At 41.7% G+C, this 19,603-nt stretch overlaps 1 protein-coding gene across 5 annotated transcripts in view; it reads left to right on the top strand.

Annotated features, from left to right (window-relative positions):
• LOC132870918 (uncharacterized) overlaps positions 1–19,603 on the top strand; it is a 48,049-nt gene that overhangs the window by 24,628 nt on the left and 3,818 nt on the right. For 3 of the 5 annotated variants that reach the window (XR_009651231.1, XR_009651227.1, XR_009651230.1), the window contains one exon: positions 501–942. The exons of 1 other annotated variant lie outside the window; for it this stretch is intronic. The gene's annotated coding sequence lies outside the window, so the exon portion shown is untranslated. Of the gene's footprint in view, positions 1–500; positions 943–19,603 lie in introns of those variants that run through there. One more of the 5 variants, XR_009651228.1, reaches the window with a different exon arrangement.

The following is a 19,603-nucleotide window of genomic DNA, read 5'->3' on the forward strand; positions in this document are numbered from 1 at the left end:
TTGTGGCCTGACATCAGCTATGTTGACACTGTCAATTATTTTATTCTGTGTGAGGGCTTTGATGGCGAGGAACTAAGGAACTACAAAAGCATGGAACCGTACAATTATCTACACAGGAATAAAATTTGCAAAATTATATGTAAAAGAGAGAGCGTGCAAGTTTGTTTGCTTAAAGGCTGAGGTTGAGCTGAGCCAGAGCAAAAAAAAAAAAAGGGAAATCCTACAGTCATGCAGCAGCTATCATCTGGAAGGTCTGCCATGTCAGAGTAGAGCGATTTGATTATTGTATTGCAGTGGTCGAAATACTTTTTTCCAGTGTTCTGCAATATTGCAGAATGTCAAAATTTTGTTCTGCAATTTGGAAATATTTTCTGCAAATACACAAGCCTCCATACTACACCCTTCTCAACCTAATAATGCCTATATTTACATCATATCTAGCTTTACAACTCATAGCATTACTGTAATTCTTTATTCTTTCACTCCATTTTTAATTTCAGTCTTCACAGATCCTTCTCTGCAGCAAAGTTATCATTCCATGATCCCTCCACAGGTCTTTCATCCCCCTCGCCCTGACACTACGGGCTACTACAACTTGAAGTATACCAACTAATTCATAAATGTACTAGTTATCACACCCACACATTATCCTTCCACACAACATACTAATAAAAGGTATCACCACAATAAAAAATAGAACACAACTGTTCAAGAAACAAAACATTCATTTTCATGTTACATGTCATGTTACATTTTGTCAAGATTAAGTTTCTAGCTTGAACAATAGATTGTTACCCAAAATGTACTTCATTCACAGTGTTTGCATTTGCAACCTGTAGTTTTAAATTGAAAGCAAGGTTTCAATTCTACACTCTGTTACATCTTACGATGATGCAAAGAATTGATGCCATTATGGAATAAAACCCAACTGGCAAATGGAAAGACGTTTGGGTTCATTGTGTTTGCCTGGCTTCTAAAGTGCAAGGTCATGAACTGAACTGAGAACTACTGCAGGGGCTTCACTGCTCTAAACTAACAACAGAGAACTGGGTACAAACTAATCATGGCAGAACTGAGAGCTACAGAACTACTGAGAGCTACAGAACTGAACCTATGAGCTTTGTCTTACAGGGCAACTGTTTTACTTTGTGCTAGTCTGCACCACAGGCAAGATAGCACTAGTAAAAAAAAATAGAACATGTACACAAAACATGCATTAGTGTAGCTTGGTATGAGAAAACAAAATATTCAAAAGTATCTATGAATAAAGGTAAAATACTGTTGCTGTCTTCAAAAGGGATATAATATCAGTATAATTTTGCATGATTCAACAATACAGTATATACAAACCTATACAATTTACCAATTATTAACAAAGTTGCTAAGCCTATATCCATACTTTTTGTTGAATTTGGGAATATACTGTATATCCTAATTCCACAATGTCCATCTTGTGGATCTTTTGACCAATCTATAAATATTTTAATAAAACCATAATATTTAGATACACAATGTCTTTGGCTGCATTCTGCAAGGCTTTGTTCATTAGGCTGCTCTGCTTTTTCATTCAGCAGTTCTAAATCAATGGATGGAACAGGCAGCACCCATGGAGGAACTGTACTCAATACAAGTGCAGGGCTTAAGTTAAAATCTTTAATTCCATATTCTACCCCATGCTGTTAATATGCCATCCAAAACCAGAACTCTTTGAAATGGTATTCCCAACACTCATTTAGAACTGATACAGCAAGATTATTTATGCTCCCTTTAACTCTCACCCAGTATGTTAAGGACAATTTATCAAATCTTAGTTTAAGTGGGGTTTCTTCAGCTTCTACAGTACTAACAGTGCACAGGTAGGAGTTGTTCTGATAGCTCCTATAGCAATCCTTAAACCTTTAAACTGAACTCTATCAAGTTTCCTGAGAGATGTTGCACATGCAGAACTATATACTATGCAACCATAATCTATGGTTGATCTGATTAATGCTTTATATTCATCAGTGATCGTTTGTCTGCACCCCAGAAATCATCCTCATAAGATTCGATACTTTTTTACACTTAGTTTCTACATGTGCTATATGCTGTTTCCATGTCATTCTTTCATTCATGAAGATTCCAAGATATTTAAACTTATTTACTCTTTCAAGTGGTTGGTTGTACAACATTATTTTGAAGTTCTCTGGGATCTTCTTTCTGGTAAAAACATTACCTTAGTTTTTGGTAAACAGAACTTAAATCCCCAATCTATTCCCCATTGTTCTAATTTGCGCATGCTATCTATTATATATATGGGACATTACGTCCCCTTTTCCATTACAACAGCATCATCTGCATACAATAGTCCTTCACCTCCTTTCTCAAATATGTCATTAATCATTATACTAAATAGAACAGGGCTTATAATGCTCCCCTGGGGAATTCCACTTTCTACTATATCTTCTGACAATCCATTGGCTACTCTTACCCTCAAAGTATGATGTGTCAAAAAATCTAAAATGAAATTGAACATTCTCCCATTTATCCCAATTTTCTCCAACTTAATTAATAGGCCCTCTCTCCACATGGTGTCATAAGCTTTCTCAATATCCAGAAAAACAGCTGCCATCACCTCCTTCATAACTAAAGACTTTTCAACCTCATTACAAAATTTAACAAGAGCATCAGTGGTTGATTTACTCCTTCTAAATCTTAGGGATGTCCCGATCCGATCACGTGATCGGAAATCGGGCCCGATCACATGGTTTCAGACTCGATCGGAATCGGGCATTGCCTCCCGATCAGGGATCGGATATATATCTATATAATATATTCTCATTTTTAACACATCAATAGCTATGCATTGGCACAGAGTGAGACCAGACCTCTTGTCTCAACACAGCAACATCAACGTGTGCGGCATGACATCACTTTGTAGCGGAGACGCTATTGGTTATTGGCTGCCTGTTGTCGGCAAAGTTGAACACGGAAGCAGTTCGAAGCGGAAAGCAAAGCATGAGATCATTTTTTTCGTTGGATGACAAAAGAAACGGGCTCAAACCTGAAAGGGTAGAAATGCTTGTTTTCATCAAGAAAAACGTTCATTTCCTTAATTGAAATTACTGTACACCACTGTGAGATGCGTTCTTAAAAGCAAATTACCGGCACTGTGGCACTTTATTTTTTTTATTTGTTTACATTCCTGCCAGGTATTTTAAGGTTATTTTTTAAAATTTGTTATTTATTGTTCAAACTGCCTCACGTAAGTGCTCTGTTTGCTAACGGAGATGTTGGATGTTAAAATAAGGTGTTAAATAAAAAATGAGGAACATCCTGGATCCGTTTCTTTCCTCGTCTTTATTTTTTATGGATTATAAGAAGTATCGGATCGGGACTCGGTATCGGCAGATACTCAAAATCAAATGATCGGTATCGGATCGGAGGGCAAAAAAACCTGATCGGGACATCCCTACTAAATCTGGTTTGATAGCTTTTAAGCAAGCATTTCTTTTCTAAGAAATAATTCAGACAACCCACTACCAATTTTTCCATGAGCTTTCCTCGGTGTGAAGTTAAAGCTATTGGCCTGTAATTACCTGGGTTACTAGGATCTTTCCCTGACTTAGGAAATGGAAGAATTGTTGCCTTTTTCTATGTTTTAGGTAATTTTCCTTCTTTCCAAATTTGATTAAATAACTCAAGTATCTTTTCCAGTATTTCCACAGGTAGTTTTCTAAACATAGCATAACACAACTTATCACTTCCTGGTGAGGAGTATGCTGTATTAGCTACTGCCATTTTCAATTCTGACATATTAAATTCATTAATCAAGTATAGACCCTGTTTCAGGTTTAACATTTAGGATACCTTCATTCACCTTTAATATATCCTCTTTCCTTTTTTTTTTTTAAAAACGATCGTCTAAATGATCACCTTTATGGATATCTGCAAATATTTTACCCAACATAATAGCCTTTTCCTTATCTGATACAGCTTTGAAATTCTTGTCATCAATTAGTACAGGAACACTTGCAGGCTTATATCTACCTGACATCTTTTTGACCATCATCCACATCTTATCTAAGGTTGTTTCCCTTCCAATTGTAGAGCAAAACTGTCTCCACGATTCCCTTTTTACCTCTTTAATTACCTTCCTCGCTAGAGCCTTTTTCTTTTGGTATTCCACAAGGTTCTCTGTAGTTAATGTTTTACACAGTTTTTTAAAAGCTTTATTTCGGTCTTTAATGACTTCTTTACATTTATCATTCCACCATGGAACATTCACTCTTCTTCTGACTCTTACTGATAGGAATGCTCGGACTAGCTGCAGTAAGAATGAGGATGTTTAGGTTATTATTCATCTGCTCTATAGTTTGATCAATTTTTGGAATATTTTTAATTTCTTGATTGCAACTTTTTAAAAATTTCTCCCAGTCTGCTTTCATAAAATGCCATTCATGATGAATTTAACTTTCTTCAGTCTTCATTTCAACTTCAACTAGAAAAGCACTCAGAGAGCGCAGACCTCCGCCAAGAATCCTTTAAAAAATCCGGGATCTAGAAGGTGATCCGGATCACCGCCAAAATTTAATGGACTGTTACTTGTGCCCAGTCACACCTCTGGAAAAAATTTCAGAGCAATCCGTTCATAACCTTTTCCGTAACGTTGCTAACAGACAAACCAACAAACAAACCAATGCTACCAAAAACATAACCTCCTTGGCAGAGGTAAAAGAGATAGGAAAATGATCACTACCAATGCTTGTTTTCTGGTCTACCTCCCATTCACAGGCTAATTTCCTATCAACTAAAGTCAGGTCAACACATGAGGTTTCATTTTATATATCACTGCCATTATTTAGACATACTAGCATTCTTTCATTTATCATTTCTTCAACAGTCTCCCCATTTAGATCTGTGTGTTTACTTCCCCATAAGCTATTATAGACATTAAAATCCCCACACCATATCTCTCTATGAGATCTTTTGATAATGTTTCTCAACAGTTCATTTGTTAAAGCTTTACATGGGTTATAGTAATTAACAATGTATTTACCATTATCTCCATTAAAAATTTCAGTCACAATACATTCATGTTCCTCAGCTGTACTCAAATGTCTGTATGACACTCCTTCTGTTAGGACTGGGACTGTTTTGGCCTCTAGAGGCTGCTGTTATTACCATCTTGTCATGTTTGTTTTGGCCTCTAGAGGCCGCCACTGTGTTTTTGTGTTTGTCTTCATTGCCTGTTTCCTGCCCCGCCCTGTTCCTTAATTAGTGTGTGTATAAATACCCCTCTGTTTGTTCCCTTGTCACGGAGTCTTTTTCTTATGCTATGCTGTTAGTGCTAGGGCCCTCTGTCCCATGTACCTTGCCTGTGTCTTAGTATTCTTGGTTTTGTTGCTTTCTTTTGGACTTTGTGGATTTTGTTTTGACCTTTGAATCTTCTGAGCGTTTGAGTTTTTGCCTCTTCTTTTCTTAGTTGGATTTTGGACATTGAACCTTGGGATATTTTTATTTTTGTATATCTTCTGAGCTTTGAATTATTCTTTTTGTTTTTTCCCTTGGATTGTATATATTTTGTAAATAAACTTTTTGATACGTTTCTACTTCCGCCTCACGCCTCTGCACTTGAGTCATCCCCCTGGTGGCCTAGTGGGGGTTTGCTGGATTATCACACCAGTGAACCAGGTTCAAATCCCAGCAAACACCTTCTTTGACAAAGGTCATACACCCTCCTCTATTTTTCCCCCTGTCATATCTAGTGTTGTTATAACCTTTTAAGACAAAATCCAAATGTGGTTTTAACCATGTTTCCTGTATACAGATAACATCTGGTTTACTATTTAATTCATGCATATACCTTTTAAACTCTTGTCATTTTGCAATCAGACTTCTTGCAGTCCACTGAAGAATGATTAACACCATTAGACATTTAACCAACTCGAGATTCTCCATATTTATTATTTAACATTTCATGAATTTCATCAGCTTTGGTTGTGGTACCCAAAAATTCATTTGCGGTTTCCACAACTGATCTAATTCTGTCACTCTTCCTAGAGTGCTGTATTGTGACATTAACTATAGAACAGATAAATGCTATAAATTCATTGTTCTTGATCAGTAGAGTCTCTTTTGAAATTCTTGTTTTGCATTCACAACATTCTATCACTGGGTTAGACCTTGGCAGGCCTACCTTTGTCTATTGTAGGCTTGGCACGGTTATGGGAAAAAAACCGAACCGTACGATACGCCTGTTGCGGTGCAATACGCGTATAAACCGCGGTACCCCTATTTAAGATGTTCACCCAAAAAAAAAAAGCCGAATGCCCATATGAAACCACGTGGTTCTCTTTCGCGCGAACAGGGGTGATAGCGTTCCGGCGCCGCGCCGGAAAAAAAAAAATCTAGTTCGCCCATTATCCTGTGTCATTCTGAGATGCACAGATAGACAGTAAAGGGAATTCCGAATTCCCTTTACTGTCTATCTGCGCATCTCAGAATGACACAGGATAATGGGCGAACTAGATTTTTTTTTTTTCCGGCGCCGCGGTACGCCGGAAATCCGGCGCAGCGCCGGAACGCTATCACCCCTGCGCGAAAGAACTGAAGTGACAGCGGAGTGTGGATGGCAAGTGCAAAAATGGCAAGTGGGAGTGGAGAAGGCAGGTCGTCGTACATAGAGGATGCCCCCGCGGCATTCAAATCAGGTGTGTGGGAACATTTTGGTTTTCCCATTACATGCGATGACGCCGGCAAAAAATCAATTGACAAAAACGTCACAATATGCAAGCTTTATAAAGTACGAATGCCGTACACTCGTGGGAATACTTCAAATATGTCTGCACATCTAAGTTTTAACACACACATCTGTTCAAAAGTAAGCTTTAAGAACTCATTTTTATTTCTTCCAATTATGAAAACTCTGTATGTGACAAAAGACACCTGGTTCCTCTAGATGCCACAACATGGCAGCAAACACTCCTGACACTTTGTATAAATACTGTAGTAAATAAAAAAGCTGTTGAAATCATCCATGTCTTCCCTCTTGCTGTTTCAAAATACTACCTGGCTTTTCATCAGAGATTGTTCATAAAATGTGCTTATGTCAACTCAAACTCAGTTTGTGCATGATTATTTCATTGTAACTATAATTTTAACCTCTCTTAAATGCTGTATCCTAAACTATGTTTACTTAAGGTAAATAGTAGGCTATATGCCCAAATACAGAGTACTTAAGATTTAAAAAAAAAAAAACCGCAATACGTACCGAACCGCAGACCTCAAACCGCAATACGTACCGAACCGCGACTTTTGTGAACCGTGCCACCCCTAGTCTATTGATATACATGGCTCCCACCATTCTGTCTTGGAGTCCAAGAATTTTGCTCTGTTGGAGATACAAATCTGTTAACACTCACATCTTTCTTATTTTTATTTCTCCTTTAGTGCATTAGCATATGACATCTGATGAGTTAGTTTGTATTTCTGAACTTCCTTTGCCTCCTCTCTCTCACACCCTCCATAGGCAGCACTATGCTGACCTCCACAGTTGCAACATTTTAAGTGAACATTCTCCCCACATTTCCCATACTCATGTTCACCTCCACATTTTGCACATCTAAGTTTACCTCTACATTGTGTTGCTACATGGCCAAAACGACATTTAAGACAGCATATTGGAGGGCAAATGAATTCTCGCACTGGGTAGCTCATAAACCCTTTTGGACTCTGGCAGGCATTTCATTCTTAAAATGAAAGAGTAAAACTGACAAACTCTTTTCTTTGCCTTTAGTCAAGCATTTTGCATTGACTATTTCTCCCCCTTTCAGATTGTTCTTGACCTCATCAATGGACACTGAAACTGGAATCCCAGTTATAACTCCTCTTTTCTTTGCCACTATTCCTGGGATGTGTGATGTTATTTTAGAATGTTTTAATGTAGTCTTCTTTAAGATCTTATCTCGCTGAGTTTCAGACGCTGCAAAAATCAGTAGTCTACCATTCCCCATAAATCAAGCATGATTAATTTTACCTATTTCTTTTTCTATTGCTTTGGTAACATGAATGGGGTGTAGATCTGGCCCTCTTTGTTGATCAAACACGATGATTACTTTCCAAACCTCTTTGTCTGGCTCCTTGGTTCTAGTTCTTAATTCAGGTTTGCTCCTTTTAACAGTGTCTACGGATTCATTGCTGCTGTTAGAATCTGATCTTGGTCTCACTTGTTTTTTCCTCATTTCCTCCCAAAACATTTCATCATTATCCAAACCATAATGATCTCTTATATTACTGCCATCTGATTCCTCTGCCATTGTCCACTTTACAGTAGTTTACTTTCAAACCTTCCGCATTTGTTATCGTTGTTCCCATTCCTGCTTCTCTCTCCAACTTCCTCCTACCTCCCCACCCAACAATGAGTACAAGGATAGGCACACAACATGCTAACTAGACACAGGTGTAAGCAATTAGCAAAATACACTGAGTGCAGAATTATTAGGCAAGTTGTATTTTTGAGGATTAGTTTTATTATTGAACAACAACTATGTTCTCAATCAACCAAAAAGTCTCATAAATATCAAAGCTGAATATGTATGGAAGTTAGAGTGGGGCATTTTTAGTTTTGGCCATTTTAGGAGAATATGTATGTGTTCAGGTAACTTTCACTATGCAGAATTATTAGGCAACTTAATAAAAACCAAATATGTAGCCATTTCACTTATTTATTTTCACCAGGTACACTGATATGACAACTCCAGATTTGCAAATAAACATATCTGACATTCAAACACAAAACAAAAACAAATCAGTGACCAATATAGCCACCCTTCTTCATGAGGACACTCAAAAGCCTTCCATCCATAGATTCTGTCAATTTCTTTATCTGTTCACGACCAACATTGTGTGCAGCAGCAACCACGGCCTCCCAGACGCTGTTCAGAGAGGTGTACTGTTTTCCCTCTTTGTAGACCTCACGTTTTATAATGGACCACAGGTTCTCTATGGGGTTTAGGTCAGGTGAACAAGGGGGCCATGTCATTATTTTTTCACCTTTCAGGCCTTTACTGGCTAGCCACGCAGTGGAGTATTTGGACGCATGAGATGGAGCGTTATCCTGCATGAAAATCATGTTCTTCTTGAAAGATGCTGACTTTTTCCTATACCACTGCTTGAAGGTTTCTTCCAGGAACTGGCAGTAGGTCTGGGAGTTGAGTTTGAGTCCATCCTCAACTCGAAAAGGTCCAACAAGCTCGTCTTTGATGATACCAGCCCATAGCAGTACTCCACCTCCACCTTGCTGGCGTCTGAGTCAGAGTGGAGCTCTGTGCCCATTACTGATCCAGCCACAGGCCCATCCATCTGGCCCATCAAGAGTCACTCTCATCTCATCAGACCACAGCACCTTAGAAAAATCAGTCTTAAGATATTTCTTGGCCCAGTCTTGACGTTTTATCTTGTGTGCCTTACTCAGTGGTGGTCGTTTTTCAGCCTTCCTTACCTTGGCCATGTCCCTCAGTATTGCACACCTTGTACTCTTTGACACTCCAGGAATGTTGCAACTCTGGAATATGGCAGAACTGGATGCTAATGGCTGCTTGTTAGCTTCACGATTGATTTTCCGCAGATCATGTGCAGTTATTTTGCGCCTTTTTTCTTCCACACACTTCTTTTGACCCTGTTGACTATTTGCAATGAAACGCTTGATTGTTCGGTGATCACGTTTCAACATCTTCGCAATTTCAAGAGTGCTGCATCCATCTGCAAGACATCTCACAATTTTATACTTTTCAAAGTCTGTCAGATCTCTCTTCTGACCCATTTTGCCAGAGGAAAAGAGGTTGCCTAATAATTATGCACACCTGATATAGGGTGTTGATGTCATTAGACCACACCCCCTCTCATTACACAGATGCACAGCACCTGATATACTTAATTGGTAGTAGGCTTTCAAGCCTAAACAGCTTGGAGTGGGACAACATGCATTAAAAGGATGTTGTGGTCAAAATACTCACTTGCCTAATAATTCTGCACTCAGTGTAGACACAAATGGGCAAAATGTATACATCTAATGGTGGAAGAGAGGAATTGGAATGTGTGAAAAGTCCCAAATCCTGACAGATAGAGATTACATGGCATATAAAATAGAGATTCTAAACATGGCACAAGCAACTAACTGATGTCTACTAATAACCGTGTAGATTTTACTCACAAGGATATGACATATATCCTTCTGAAATATTATCTGGGAGATGTGACTAGAGTATACAAAACCTCATATGATGAATTGTAAAAGGTGCACTGTTTGATTTGGTTCTCTCTGCTGGACAAACTGTGTGACTCAAATGTTGTTTGTTGAAGATATGGATCTTTGACATTTTTGCATTGTAATTTCTTGTCATTTATTGACCCACAAGTGGCATATTTGGACATACTTTACTGAACGTAATAACAGGACACACACCTTAAGTAATCACAAATGTATTCTGATTCATATAAACACACATACACTGATTAATTTTATGATGATTATATACAGTGATTCAAAGCCGAGTATCTTGTTTTTCAGTAAAGAATAAATGAAGTTGATTTGATGGAAAGTAATAATAAATTGGTTTATGAATGATCATAATTACAGTAAAATACAGCAAAGACATTGAGATTGTTTATACTGAAGGTTGTGTTTCTGTTAAATCACAGGCCTATTCAAGAAGTGTATTATTCTAACTTCAGCACCTGCAGCGTTATCATATGTTGTAATGGGTTCGCCAAGAAGCATGTTGAAATTAAGCAATTGTTCATTCTGGAGTGTTTTGCATGCTGACATAATACATTTTATGAAGTTATTCTGAATTGGGTATTGTTACACACCGCAATGTGCATTTTCCTTTTTTTAAATCCTACGGTGTGGTAGACTGGGCAAGGCCACGAGTGTTGTGTTAGTTTCCACCTGCAGCTTGTGTTAGCCTTAAACCTGATTTGACCCCAGTCATTTTGAATCATGTACATGCTGAATGCTGTGTTGTTCATGACGTACCACTTCTATCATTGGTCAATTCAGGAAGAATCAAAACCTTTCATACTGGAAAATTTGGCTCAACTGATGCAAAATAGGAGAAGCGTGAGATGTACTGCCCAGTAGAAGATGCTGAAGTGGTATGACATGTTAACCAATGAAATTATTTGTATGTACTGCTTTTTTTTTTTTTTGAGACAGTATAAAATGACAACTTTGTGATTTTGAGTGGGTTCACTCTGCAGAATCATTTTATCATTTTTGCTGGGAGAGTTTGAGTTTCCACGACAATACAACAGCTAACACACCTGTTCAAAACGTTACTCCATCACTTTACTCAGTGAGAGTGAAATGCCCCGCCCTCTGTTCCGCTCACTACCCACTCTGTTTCCAGCAAACCACACCTTCCTGTGATTGGATTGGCTGCGAGCTCGACTCCGCAGAAATAATCTAATTGGGTAGTGACATCTGATTGCGTCAATCCTGCTGCCATTTTGGATAGGGCAACTTTCCTGTTCGTGCCCACTGAACCATGCGCAACAGTTATTTCTTTTCTTTTTTTTTTTAAAACAATACTAATAAAACTCCACATTATACAGAAATCTAATCTAAAAGACTCAAAATGAAACAGACCGCAAAATAAAAAAAAAGATTAATATCGACACAAATATTAATTATGTCTTTGTGTGTATATATTTAAAATATGTTTTGAAAGCTATTACATCATCAACCGTCAGGGGTCACGAGCTTGTACCGCAGGTTTATTTATTTATGCAATTATTTATTTATTTATTTTTGTTTGTTTGTTTGTTTGTTTTGTTTTGTTTTTGAGCGCAAATGCTGTCAAAACTTTGCAAACCTTTTCTATTAGCAGGTAGGTCAGGGATAATAATCACATATCCGGAAATTTTACTGTAAAATAATTACCACTTCATTAATCTGTCGCGTAAATTAAAAAAAAAAAAAAACTGGGGCTGCTGCTAATCTCACCACACACACCTGATGAGAGCAGGATTTATTCTAATTTTATGGTATGAATGATGTTTATGGTATTAAAATGTCCATTAATTAGTTAAGTAAGAAATGTCACAACTCGGCTGGAGTAAATGAGTGTTTAATGTGAAATTAAATGAGTGTCCAGGGCTGGGCGATGTGACAAAAATACCAGACCGCGATACTTGAAGTAATTTCAATACACAATATATTTTACTATAAATATATAAGCCTGGGTGGCACGGTGGTGTAGTGGTTAGCGCTGTCGCCTCACAGCAAGAAGGTCTGGGTTCAAGCCCCGGGGCCAGCGAGGGCCCTTCTGTGCAAAGTTTGCATGTTCTCCCCGTGTCCACAGGGGTTTCCTCTGGGTGCTCCAGTTTCCCCCCACAGTCCAAAGACATGCAGGTTAGGTTAACTGGTGACTCTAAATTGACCATAAGTGTGAATGGTTGTCTGTGTCTATGTGTCAGCCCTGTGATGACCTGGCGACTTGTCCAGGGTGTACCCCACCCTTCACCTGTAGTCAGCTGGGATAGGCTCCAGCTTGCCTGTGACCCTGTAGAAGGATAAAGCGGCTAGAGATCATGAGATGAGATATATATATATATATATATATAAGACTGTAGTGTTGGGCTTAAAAATGATCCAGGCAGTGCAGACAAAAATACTGACAAGGAGGTAGAAGGAAAATGAAGTATTTTACAATTTGTACAATTTTTAAAATAAAATCTGATCTCCTGTGTCCAGTCATGGTTTGTATCTGATGTAGAAATCCTGACCATACCTGTGATATCTTGAAAAGTGAAATTGATTTTGATTATTTTAATAATTTGTCATTATATCAGTGTTATATCATCATATTGCCCAGGACTAATCTGTAATTAAAAACAGTGATGGCGGAAGGGTGAGTAAATCAATACCACTGAATAAGAGAGTGTGATGAAGGGAACTGGTGATTAAATTTCCTCATCAGGGCCGTGTAGAGGTGTAGAGATGTTCTGCATGCCCACCATGCCCTGTCCTATACGCTTGGGCTCTGTCAGAAGCGAAGTGGAGGCTCAGCAGCACCAGTTCACCCGGGAGAGAAACCTGTGCAAGGTGGAGAAACTCCTCAGGCGAGGTAAAACACAGAGAGGATCACGGAGAGATAGCTTTCGAAGAAGAAAATTACATTTTTATCATGTATCCTTTACAGGACAGGGCAATCATTTTTTTCGACATAATTGTAATATATTTATTGGTTGATTATTTTATTTGGGCGGCACAGTGGTGTAGTGGTTAGCGCTGTCGCCTCACAGCAAGAAGGTCCGGGTTTGAGCCCTGCCGCCAGCGAGGGCCTTTCTGTGCGGAGTTTGCATGTTCTCCCCGTGTCCACGTGGGTTTCCTCTGGGTGCTCTGGTTTTCCCCACAGTCCAAAGACATGCAGGTTAGGTTAACTGGCGACTCTAAATTGACTGTAGGTGTGAATGGTTGTCTATGTGTCAACCCTGTGATGACCTGGCAACTTGTCCAGGGTGTACCCCGCCTTTCGCCCGTAGTCAGATGGGATAGGCTCCAGCTTGCCTGCGACCCTGTAGAACAGGATAAAGTGGCTAGAGATAATGAGATTATTTTATTTTATTTTAATTTTTTTTAAGGTTTGTGTGCCAGTTTGAATTTTTGGCTTGTAACACATTTCCTGATTCTGGATCAGTTGTGTTAGCGTGTTGGTGTTTTTCTGTTTAAAAAACAAATCTGTTTCATCAGAACAGGAGCTACTTAAAATAACGCTGAACTCTCAGCAGAAACAACTCTAAAGCTACTAGGAACAGTATAAACGTGTGAGTCTGCAGGACTGTAGCTGTGGAATTGGTCAGTGTGCTGTGATTTATCCCGTATGTTTTCTCTGTTCAGGTGTGGACGTGGACTGTGTGAATCATCTGGGCCAGATGGCTCTTTTTTGTGCGTCTTTGCTGGGCTTCACCACCACACTGTGGCCAAGCTCCTTCTTCACTATAGAGCTGATCCCAATCTGTATGGTCACCCAGCTCTGTTTTCTCTCTTGAACTATTGAACAGTGTTGATTCCAGCATGGAGCTTGTTGTCCCAGTTAAACTCTGTGTGTGGTATTGAACACTAGAGATAGGAGAGACAGTAGAACGTGTTCCACTAGGTTGAGTTGTGTTTTCTCCCCGTTAGCCACTGTGAAGACATGAGCATTCTGGTCTATGCTGCTGTGTTCTCCTCGAACACATGGCTGCTCAGCGAGCTGCTGGAGGCTGGAGGAGATCTGTGACTTCACGATAATTCAGGGTAAGACGCCGAGAGACTGGGCTGAGATCGGAGCTCAGGAGCACAGCCTAAGGGTGCATAACATGACCACCACACACGTACTCACCTGGGATGTGGGACAAAGTGGTTCTACAGGGGGGCGTCAGCAAAAACAATACAAAACTAAACCCCAGACAGATTACATGGATCACCGACATCTGCAGAAGGAGACGTCTGTCAATTAAATTACATCACTTGGCCAATTATGGAAGCTCTGCCTCATTTTTTTGAGTTTTTTTTTTTACTCTCAACATGGTGGCGCGTACACACGCAGCGGCTCCTCTCCGTCCCGACAGAACGGTGTTTTCGTGTTTTTTGTGTTTTAAAACAGCGTGTGTCTGTTCGTCTTTGTCATGTCCATCAGTCTTAAGGCGCACATGCTCCCGTGAGTTTCTGCTCGACATCTGCAGAACTATATTCACGGATATAAATCGAGTGGACGTGGAAGTGCTATGCGACTATGGTTTGCTCCGGAGGCCTGCTCAACCACCGACCCCCACTCCTGCATCCAGCCCACAGTGGAGGTGCCACAGGCAGAACATGCAGAAGCAGAAGAGGGGCAAACGCGGAGGTATCCAGGCTAGGCTAGTGGCTAGCCCTCGCCAGCCGGCTATCCCTACCATCATTCTGGCCAACGTATGCTCGCTGGACAACAAGCTGGATTATGTCCACCTACTCCGCTCATCTTCTAAGTCTGTGAGTGAGTGTTGTGTCCTTGTGTTTGTGGAAACATGGCTTAATGACAGCGTCCCGGACTGTGCCATTCAGCTAGCCTGGCTAACATGCTACCGGTTAGACAGAGCGCTAGCCGGGGGGGAAGACTCGTGGCGGAGGACTCTGTGTTTACATCAGTGATGCCTGGTGCCGCGATGCTGTCGTGGTCTGCAAACACTGCTCACCACTGGTGGAGTTTATAATTATTAAGTGCCGGCCATTCTACCTGCCGAGGGAATTTACAGCCATATTGCTGGTAGCAATATACATCCCTCCCGGCTCCAATAACAACAGGAGTGAAGCACTGAATGAACTCTATCAGCACATCAGTGAGCAGCAGACAGCCCACCCAGATGCTTTCCTCATCCTGGCTGGGGATTTCAATCATGCAAACCCCAAGAGCGTGTTTCCAAAACTCTATGGACATATCAACTTTCCCACACGTGGAAATAATACTCTGGACAATGTTTGCACCATGCATAGAGGTGCCTACAAATCCCTCCCCCTCCCCCACCTTGGGGCCTCAGATCACTCCACTGTTATGCTAATGCCATACAGGCCACTGGTTAAAGTCACCAAACCAGCTACAAAACAGGTACGTGTGTGGCCAGAGGGGCCCTCAGAGGCACTCCAGGACTGTTTTTCCACAACTGACTGGAGCATGTTCAGACAGGCGGCCACCTACAACAACACTACAGATCTCCAGGAGTACATGGAGACCGTCACTGCCTACATGAGGAAGTGCATGGATGACGTTACAGTCACCAGAACCATCTCCATTCAGGCAAATCAGAAGCCATGGCTGACAGGAGAAGTCCACAGGCTCCTGAGGGCTCGGAACGCCGCCTTCAGAGCTGGGAGCAAGGTGGGCCTGAGGACAGCTAGAGCCAACCTGTCACGAGGCATCAGGGTAGCCAAAAGACAATATTCCAGGAACATTGCTGACTACTTCAATGACAGCAGAGACACCAGGAACCTGTGGTGGGGGATTCAGACCATCACAGACTACAAGCCCTCACTGCAGACCTGTGATAACTCCACCTCTCTGCTGAATCAGTTGAACGACTTCTTCACTCGCTTCACCACAGCACAGAAGACCCCACCGCCTCCCGGCGACCAGGTGTTGATGCTGTCCCCAGACAGCGTGAGGAGAGCTCTCAGGACACTAAATGCACGGAAAGCCCCGGGTCCTGATAACATTCCTGGTCGTGTCCTGAGAGACTGTGCCAAGGAGCTCACAGATGTCTTTACAGACATCTTCAACATCTCTTTGAGCCAGGCTGTTGTCCCCACATGCCTCAAAGCCGCCACCATCATCCCGGTCCCGAAGAAGCCGTCTCCCTCCTGCTTCAATGACTACCGCCCGGTTGCACTCACTCCCATCCTCATGAAGTGCTTTGAGCGGCTAGTCATGTGGCATATCAAGTCTGCCCTCCCCCCACCCCCCACCCTGGACCCTTTCCAGTTTGCATATCAATCCAACCGTTCGACCGATGACGCCATCTCCACTGCCCTCCACTCAGCCCTCACCCACCTGGTGACAAAAGACTCGTACATCAGAATGCTGTTCATAGACTTTAGCTCAGCATTCAATACAATCATTCCTCAGCAGCTCATTCATAAACTGGACCAGCTGGGACTCAACACCTCCCTGTGCAACTGGCTGCTGGACTTCCTGACGGGGAGACCACAGGCTGTACGGGTCAGCAGCAACTCCTCCAGCACCATCACATTGAACATGGGGGCCCCACAAGGATGTGTGCTGAGCCCCCTCCTCTTCATTCTGCTGACCCACGACTGCACACCAACATCCAGCTCCAACCTCTTCATTAAGTTTGCGGACGACATGACTGTGGTGGGTCTCATCAACAATGGCGATGAGACAATCAACAGAAGTGAGGTGAGCCACTTGGCCATGTGGTGCAAGGACAACAATCTCTGCCTGAACGTGGAGAAGACGAAGGAGATTGTTGTGGACTTCAGGAGAGCACACTCCCAGCGTGCTCCACTAACTATCGACGGTGCTGCAGTGGAGAGGGTGAGCAGCACCAAGTTTCTGGGTGTGCACATCTCTGAAGACCTGTCCTGGAGCAACAAAACTGCATCACTGGCCAAAAAATCCCAACAGCGTCTGTACTTCCTCCTCAAACTGAGGAGAGCAAGAGCCCTGTCCCCCATCATGCACACATTCTACAGAGGCACCATCGAGAACATCCTGACCAGCTGCATCACCGTGTGGTATGGCGCCTGTACCGTGTCCTGCTGCAAGACTCTGCAGCGCATCGTGAGAGCAGCTGAGAGGATCATTGGTGTCTCTCTCCCCTCTCTTATGGATATCTATAACTCCCGCCTCATCCGCAAAGCCATCAGGATTGCAGGTGACCCCATCCACCCATCTCACAGCCTCTCAGTCTGCTGCCATCGGGGAGGAGACTGCGGAGTCTCCAGGCCAAAACCAGCAGGCTCAAGGACAGTTTCTTTCACCAGGTGGTCAGGAGGCTCAACTCCCTCCCTGTTCTGCCCCTCCTTCCCCCTCTGCCCCCTGCCACAGATTCTGCCCGCACACCCCCCTGCCCCCCCCCTTCAGCATCTGACATCATGTCACCCTCACAGTTCTCACACACACACACACACACACACACACACACACACACACACACACACACACACACACACAGTGGGGCAAAAAAGTATTTAGTCAGCCACCAATTGTGCAAGTTCTCCCACTTAAAAGGATGAGAGAGGCCTGTAATTTTCATCATAGGTACACTTCAACTATGAGAGACAGAATGGGGGGAAAGAATCCAGGAAATCACATTGTAGGATTTTTAATGAATTAATTTGTAAGTTCCTTGGTAAAATAAGTATTTGGTCACCTACAAACAAGCAAGATTTCTGGCTCTCACAGACCTGTAACTTCTTCTTTAAGAGGCTCCTCTGTCCTCCACTCGTTACCTGTATTAATGGCACCTGTTTGAACTCGTTATCAGTATAAAAGACACCTGTCCACAACCTCAAACAGTCACACTCCAAACTCCACTATGGCCAAGACCAAAGAGCTGTCAAAGGACACCAGAAACAAAACTGTAGACCTGCACCAGGCTGGGAAGACTGAATCTGCAATAGGTAAGCAGCTTGGTGTGAAGAAATCAACTGTGGGAGCAATTATTAGAAAATGGAAGACATACAAGACCACTGATGATCTCCCTCGATCTGGGGCTCCACGCAAGATCTCACCCTGTGGGGTCAAAATGATCACAAGAACAGTGAGCAAAAATCCCAGAACCACACGGGGGGACCTAGTGAATGACCTGCAGAGAGCTGGGACCAAAGTAACAAAGGCTACCACCAGTAACACACTACACCACCAGGGACTCAAATCCTGCAGTGCCAGATGTGTCCCCCTGCTTAAGCCAGTACATGTCTAGGCCCATCTGAAGTTTGCTAGAGAGCATTTGGATGATCCAGAAGAGGATTGGGAGAATGTCATATGGTAGATGAAACCAAAATAGAACTTTTGGGTAAAAACTCAACTTGTCGTGTTTGGAGGAGAAAGAATGCTGAGTTGCATCCAAAGAACACCATACCTACTGTGAAGCATGGGGGTGGAAACATCATGCTTTGTGGCTGTTTTTCTGCAAAGGGACCAGGACGACTGATCCGTGTAAAGGAAAGAATGAATGGGGCCATGTATCGTGAGATTTTGAGTGAAAACCTCCTTCCATCAGCAAGGGCATTGAAGATGAAACGTGGCTGGGTCTTTCAACATGACAATGATCCCAAACACATCGCCCGGGCAACGAAGGAGTGGCTTCGTAAGAAGCATTTCAAGGTCCTGGAGTGGCCTAGCCAGTCTCCAGATCTCAACCCTATAGAAAATCTTTGGAGGGAGTTGAAAGTCCATGTTGCCCAGCGACAGCTCCAAAACATCACTGCTCTAGAGGAGATCTGCATGGAGGAATGGGCCAAAATACCAGCAACAGTGTGTGAAAACTTTGTGAAGACTTACAGAAAATGTTTGACCTCTGTCATTGCCAACAAAGGGTATATAACAAAGTATTAAGATGAACTTTTGTTATTTTCCACCATAATTTGCAAATCAATTCTTTAAAAATCAGACAATGTGATTTTCTGGATTTTTTTTCTCATTTTGTCTCTCATAGTTGAGGTATACCTATGATGAAAATTACAGGCCTCTCTCATCTTTTTAAGTGGGAGAACTTGCACAATTAGTGACTGACTAAATACTTTTTTGCCCCACTGTACATACTCTCAATATTCATTCGCACACTGAACTCAGGAACTGCACATTTCACTTTACCTCGCTCATTTGCACTATTCTGCACTACCTCACCTTAACAGCTATTAGTTTATTGTTTATGCTGCTTATTTCATGTTTACCTGCTATACCTCAAGTGCCTTTGACTGTTTATTTTATGTCCTTTTGCTCCAATTTATGTGTGTGTGTGTGTGTGTGTGTGTGTGTGTGTGTGTGTGTGTGTATGAGTGTTTAGTCTACGTATGTCTACTTCTTATCTAGAGTGTTTGTACTGTTTATATTGTTTTTCAGTTATTCTGTTTTTACTTATTGCA

The sequence above is a fragment of the Neoarius graeffei genome, chromosome 22 (genome assembly GCF_027579695.1).
Source record: "Neoarius graeffei isolate fNeoGra1 chromosome 22, fNeoGra1.pri, whole genome shotgun sequence".
Lineage (NCBI taxonomy): Eukaryota > Metazoa > Chordata > Actinopteri > Siluriformes > Ariidae > Neoarius > Neoarius graeffei.